Genomic DNA, 7,401 nt, shown 5'->3' with positions numbered 1-7,401 from the left:
AAGCCATGGGTTTCTCTAAATAAGAAAAGAGGAGCTAGATGTTAATCAGAGAATTCCAGCTTTTCTAAAGTAGAAATTATTTCAGAGTTTATTCCACCTTTAGATTATATCCCTTATGCTAATTCTCCAATAGGTGCCAATGCAGCCTCCTTTTGAAGACTTAAAATTAGAGGAATTTAGGTGTTCTTAGATTTGGGGTTAAAGAACTTATTTGTGTTTTTTTTTAATATGTTGATATGTGAATTTAAACACAGTTTCCTTTGTCATCCTGTGTAATTTATTTTATCCTCTTAAACACCTTGAAAAAAGAATTCCTAAGTTTCACAAAATACTAAAATACTAACTACTAAAAGGGTGCATAATGAAAACAAAAGGTGAAGATCCACACACATCCTGCTAAGACAGTCTGACATTTTCCCACCTAGAGAATTAGAACTAGAATTGAACAAAAGGGAAAGAGAAATTTGTAGTGAATGATTTTGACACTAATCACCCCAATGTGAGATTATTTTTTCTATTCCAAGTTCTCCTGATGTTGCTCCATGCTCGTTACAATTCAAACAATAAAAAAGTGTAAGAAATCACCATGACAGCTCACTGAAGGAAAATGAAGAGACATGTCCTTTCATAAGAGAGCTGTGTTACATTTCCAGTGAAGAACTAGACGTAAGAAGTTATATGAGAAAAATAACTGAGAAAATATGGTTAGGTTGCAAAAAAGTTTTAATTTATGAGACTTTCTTTACATTGATCTAAGCGCAGAGGTACTAGTTCTTTTTCTGAAATTCAAAAAAAAAATTATTTTTTAAAAAATTTCAATTGATTTGAATATTGAACTGAAAGTTGTAACTTCTAACCTAGTTTTCCTCTGTAAGGTAACATGTTGTTTGTTTTTGTATCTTTGCCTGTGATTCCAATATTTGAAGACATATTTTCCCAACTATATTCCTTTTACATGGTAATATCATTGGATAATTCAGTAATCTCTCATATTATGTTTTAATCCAATCATTATCTTGATTTCCATTTTCTGCATCAATTTCAAGTTGTTGTTCCAAAAATGTGATACTTAGAAATAAGTGCAATGTGTTACATATTCCACTCCAGTATTATAATTTCCTGTATTCTGAACATATTACCTAAGAGCAAAATTACAATGAAAATATAACTTGATCACAGGATAAGTAGAAATAGCAGAACTGGCTAAAATCATGTTTATTTAAAATAATATTTTTTATATTTTCTTGGCTGAATTGACAGCATTGCTCATTTAAATGATCTGAAGTTCAACTACCCCAATGAGATATGCCTAAGTTTTAGAAGTCATTGTGACAGACTCATGATGATTTTGAAATCTGCTGGAGTAGAGGTCTGCCTAGGAAAGTCGTCTACTTCCCTGTAACTGCACGTGCTAGTACCCACTTTGGCCTGGAAATCTGAACAGGACCCCTGTTCTTCTGCAGCTACCTTGGTACTCCTGTCTCTTGGAACTCTGACTAATGTTTATAATAATAATTATATGAGATATATAATAAAAAATTATAACAATAATAATTATGACTGACCACCATAACTCTTCTATGCTCAGGAACTGTAACCCAGATCTTAGTATCATCAGGAGGAATATTAGCCATCAATTGCACTCAGTGCTGGCACAACCATATCTCTGTACTCTTTTTTTTTCCTGACACCTTGCCAACTATACTGAGAGCATCTGAAAGTGTTGTTTCTGCAGTTGCTGAAGTTTCACCATTGTTCATTTCAGATACAATGGATATGCTCTCCAGGCCACTTCCCATTCTGTTGTAACCAATCTTTCTTGGTGATTTCTCAAGTAATCCTAATATGAGGAAATATCTCCCTCTGAGCTTTTGATGGCTCTGCTCTTCCAAAGTTCAATTTGAGAAGTTATTTAAAAGTATTTGGAAGGAAATTTTCCTATATACTCTTGAGGGTGACTCTGAACTATCTCACCAAAGGAAAGGGCAGGGAATTGAATAAAAAAAAAGGTAGTACCTATTATGTTTCTGGAAATTTGCTAAGCACTGTTATGAATATTTCATAATTTGATGTCCATGACAAGTCTGGCATAAACACTATTGTTATGCCCATTTTTTGTTGATGAAAGTGGGGTCAAAGTGTTTGAGTCTATAGTTGAATTCAGATTCTCCTGACTCTAGGCATAGCATTCTATCCATTGCACCACAAAGCTGAGCAAAAAAGAAACAAAAACTTTTATCAAATAAAATATAATAACTTTGTAGAACAAGTGTCACTACTTTATTAATTGAATATTTCCAAATATCAAATATTTGCTAAATTGCAACTGTGGATAACTATAATAGGGCATTAAATCTTACATCACTGTTATCTCTTTATATTATTAACTATTAGCTATCTAGAACTGTATGGAGCATAGAAAGATTGGTTTCAGGGAGAAAATAATTAAACGTGAGCCTCCAAGTAAGGGGAAAATATTAAATTATAAAGAAGAGGAGTAGTTAAAAGTAGAGAGGCAGAAAGAATGAGAGAAAACAGAACTGAACGAACAAGAGGCAGAGACAGAGAGAAGAGAGATTCTATGAATAGAACAGTATTCACTGAGAACCTTCATAAGGCATAATACATTGCTAAGGACTAAGACAATCACAAAAGATGTATAAAGCCTGCTCTCTGCATGAATGTTTAAAATTTTAGAGGGACTGGGACATTTAACTTCATGTCTCTTAACCTTTGTCTGCATATGCATAAAATTATGAATACTGATGATGGTACTAGTTACTTCCCAAAGTAATTGAGACATAATACTTTGAAATATGAAGATAAATGTGGGAAAGCCAAGGACACAACATAACATAAACTTTTGATTTCATCTATCAAGTGTTAGAATGTGGTGTTTTTCTTCTTTAAAATATAAAGATTCTCTATGGGAGAGAATTGGGGGAGGTTTTCTGGAGGCAGCCTTAATTTCAGTTAAAAGTAATAATCACCCAAATGCATCCAGGTGTTAAAAGTTCAGATCTTTTATTGTCTCCAATATAGCCCGATTAGTTTTCTTAGAGGCCTATCTTTCTGTTTGGTTCCAAGAGCTCTTGCAGATTGTCCCTTGCTTCTGCCTCTGCTTTCTTCAGCTTCCAGCCAGCACCAAGTTGGAATGAATCTCTCTTGCCTCCGAGAGAGGGCTTGTGGGCTTCTTTCCAGAGTGCTCCTCTCCGACCCCTGGGAATGTTCCGAAGTAACTCTCTAACCCGAAGCTAAGAGTCTCTTTATATATGATCTCCCAAAGGTTGACTCCTCCTTCAGGAGGCAGGGATTAAGGGAGGTGTGAATTTGGATATCTCATACTAAACCCTGAAATCTCCCAAAAGTGTGAACTCCAATGAGTACTTAAATACATTAGTGAGCTAGAGGATTTGCTAAGTGCCATGCTAAATTAGATAATTATTGTCTCTATCAACTCTAATGACTTAACAATTTGTAAAGATTCCAACATTAGAATATACAGAATATATATGTTTATATAATATATGTATTTCTATATGTATGTGTGCATGAACATCATATCTGTGATAGCATAGGAAATCACATACTAGGATGAATTGGGAAGATAAGTAATGGGCATCCAGGCCATGGAGGGCCCAGAATATAAGCATGTGTAGTAGCAAATGGTTCATATGGAGAAATGTCTGAAATTGATGAAAAGGACACATAAAGTGACAAAAACTAGTGAAAGATAAGATTCCTATTATGAATTGATTTGCAGTTAATTTCAAGGCATCTGATTTTTCTATGAATTTATAAGGAAGCTGTAATGCTTTGTATCTTACTCATGTTCTTGTTTTGAAAAGTAATCTATAGTTTGGGTTTCATGCGTGTGCCTAAACATTTAACAATTCACTTTTCATTTTCTAGATGTCACCTTCCATTACATTTCCACAGTTTGGTTAAGACTTGAAAGTATAATCCAAGAATCACCTGATTTACCTAGAAAATCCTCCCACATCAATGGCCATTAGTAACTCCTCACAGGTGACAGAGTTCATTCTCCAGGGATTCTCTGAACACCCTAAACTCCGGCTTCTATTATTCAGTTGTTTCTTTTCCTTGTATGTGGTGGCCCTCACAGGCAATGTACTGATCATCACAGTCATCAAACTTAATCCAAGTCTCCACAGTCCCATGTACCTTTTTTTGTTTAACTTGGCTACAATGGACATTATCTGTACCTCCTCCATTCTGCCCAAGGTGCTGCAAGGACTGCTCATAGAGAAGAACACTATCTCCTATGGGGGCTGCATGACCCAGCTCTACTTTCTCATTTGGTCTGGATCATCAGAACTGCTTCTTTTTACAGTCATGGCTTATGACCGCTATGTGGCCATCTGCCACCCCCTGCATTACAGTACCATGATGAACAAAACACTCTGTAACATATTGGCAGCTGGCGTATGGCTCATTTGTGCCTTCAATTCCTCCATAAATACTGGTCTAATGACAAGACTATCTTTCTGTGGACCTAATGTTATTACTCATTTTTTCTGTGAGATCCCCCTCTCTTGTTGCTCTCCTGTACTTCTACTATATTAACAGTGTCATGACTGTCATAGCAGATGCATTTTATGGTTTGATAAATTTTCTTCTGACATTGGTATCCTATGGTTTCATCATCTCTAGCATCCTGAAAATTCAGACATCAGAGGGAAAGAAGAGAGCATTCTCTACTTGTTCCTCTCATCTTATTGTGGTGTCCATGTATTACACAGCTGTTTTCTATGCCTATATAAGTCCTATTTGTAGCTACAATCCAGAGAGGAGTAAATTGGCTGGTGTGTTGTACACCATGTTAAGCCCAACTTTAAATCCTCTGATTTATACCCTAAGAAACAAGGAGGTCAAAATGGCCCTTAGCAAGCTCTTTCTAACTTTTAGAAAGTAAGTAGGAATTTTCCAGTCTTTTAATATTGAATAGAAGTACAATATAAGGCTACTTTATTTATGCCTGTGGTTTAGAAAATAGAAATATTAAAAATTATCTGTATAAAAATATCCTTTGATACTTACTATGATATTTCATTTTTCTGGTCACAAGTCTCAGATTTGTAGGATTACTGATTCTCTTTTAAGTATTGTTTGAATTTGAAATCGTTACTTTCAGGTTCATATTGTTTCCTGGGATAGATATGCTTCCTTTTTAAAATTTATTTTTAAAACTTTTTTTTGTTTTCAAAACATATGCATTGATAATTTTCAACATTCATCCTTACAAAACCCTGTGTGCCAAATTCTCCCCCCCCACTTTCTCCCAATCCCTCCCCTAGATGACAAATTCTCCAATATATGATATGTGCAATTCTTCTCTCTGTATATATATTTCCACAATTACCATGCTGCACAAGAAAAAAGTGATTAGAAAGGAAAAAATGAAAAAGAAAATTAATACTAACAAATAACAACAAAAAAAGTGAAAATACTATGTTGTGAGTCACACTCAGTCTTCACAGTCCTTTCTTTGGATGTAGATGTCTCTGTCTATCACAAGACTATTAGAACCGGCCTGAATCACCTCGCTATTGAAAAGAGCTACATCCATAAATATTGATCATTGTATAATCTTGTTGCTATGTACATATCTATCTTTCTTTATATCTAACATCATTTAAAGTAAGTCTGTCCAGGCCTTTCTGAAATCGTTTTGCTGATTGTTTCTTGTAGAACAGTACAACTCCATAACATCCATATACCACAACTTATTCAATCATTCTCCAACTAATGAGCATCCATTCAGTTTCCAGTTGCTAGGCACTATAAAAAAGTGTTGTTACAAATGGTTTTACACACATGGGTCCTTTCCCCCTTTTTATGATCTCATTGGGATATACTGGCTATGTATACATAACCAGTACAGACATCACTGGATCAAAAGATGTGCCCAGTTTGATAGCCCTTTGGGCATAGTTAAAAATTGCTCTCTAGAATGATTGGAACACTTCACAATTCCACCAACAATGTGTCTCAGTTTTCCCACATCCTCTCCAATATTTGTCATTATCTTTTCCAGTCATCTTAGCTAATCTGAGAGGTCTGTAGAGGTAATATCTTGATTAACATTTCTTTCATGAACAGTGACTTAGAGAGAAACTGTAGGGGGCGGAGCCAAGATGGCAGAGCAGGCACACATGACTCTCTAAGCTCCTCTCATTACCCTCATAACCAAATATTTAATCCAGCCTCAAAAATAACTCTTCACTGCTTAAATTCATGAAGATAAGAAGCACTACAACTTACCAGCCGATCCAGAAGCTCGCCAGTAAAGGTTTGTCCTGAGGGGCCAGGAACAGACTAGCACAGGCAGCGAGAGGCTGGCGTCCTGAGCAGACCAGGGCTGGGGGTGATCTCTGTGGCTAGAGAAGTTATGGGGACCACTCTGCTATAGGCTAACGGCTCTACCTTGATTACAAAGCAGTAAACTGGCAGAGAAGTTAAAGCCTAAAACAGAGGGTCCTCTAAAAAACGCCAGAACCTAACGAGATCTGGCTGTAACCCCTCAAACCCGGAAGTGACTCAGGCAGACTTTACCGCAGCCCTGTGGCCACATCTGGCAGTTTGGGGCTTTTGCGGGGGGCAGTTACTAATCTGCACGACAGTGGGGCACAGCCTGGGCAGCTATAATTGGCAGTGTGGGGGGCTCGGCCTGGGGCAATAGAACTTCCCCAGCTGACTGCACTTCCCCTGGCAGACACTTCCTGTCCCTGCAAATCCATTCACTGCTCAGCTGCTAATACCCACAGCCTCAGGGCAGGGTTTGGCTTGGGGCAGTGAAACTCTCACTGCTAAGTGTCTAGCCCCAGGGCAGTCATTATCTCACACAGCTGAGGTTCTTTGAAAGGCACTTTCCCAGCCCTGCCCTGCAGGCCTGAGTTACTTTCTGGTGGGGAACTCTTTCCCAGAGCACTCCAGTACCTCGCTGCTTTTTGTAGCCAGTCAGCAGGACAGCTACTCCGTCCATATACCTTTCACTGCTCTGCAGAGGAAGCTGGTAACCTCCTGGCTCTGAAGGCAGACCTTACAGGCTTTAACAAAATGAGTAAAAAAATCAAAAGAACGATTGATAGTTTCTACTCAGAAAGAGAACAGCTTTTCAACCCGGAAGAGACTAATAGCAGACAGTCTCCAGACGATTGTTGGTCTCCAATACAAAAGACTCTCCTAGAAGAGACTATTCAAAACCTTAAAAGAGAGCTAGAAGAAAAATGGGGAAAGGAAAGAGAAGCTATGCAAAAGAGTACAGAAAAGGCACATAACTCACTAAAAGAAAAATTTGATAAAGTGGAAAAAGAAAACAACTTCCTGAAATGTGAATTGGAAAAGGTAAAAAACAGAGTTTGTGAATTGGAAAAAGAA

General features: G+C 37.2%; 1 pseudogene; it reads left to right on the top strand.

The window, feature by feature from the left end:
• The first annotated feature begins 3,957 nt into the window (after positions 1-3,957).
• LOC127547189 (olfactory receptor 13A1-like) lies at positions 3,958-4,936 on the top strand (annotated as a pseudogene).
• The last annotated feature ends 2,465 nt before the right edge of the window (positions 4,937-7,401 follow it).

The sequence above is a fragment of the Antechinus flavipes genome, chromosome 2, assembly GCF_016432865.1.
Source record: "Antechinus flavipes isolate AdamAnt ecotype Samford, QLD, Australia chromosome 2, AdamAnt_v2, whole genome shotgun sequence".
NCBI lineage: Eukaryota > Metazoa > Chordata > Mammalia > Dasyuromorphia > Dasyuridae > Antechinus > Antechinus flavipes.
This window is presented reverse-complemented; position numbering and strand designations above follow the sequence as displayed.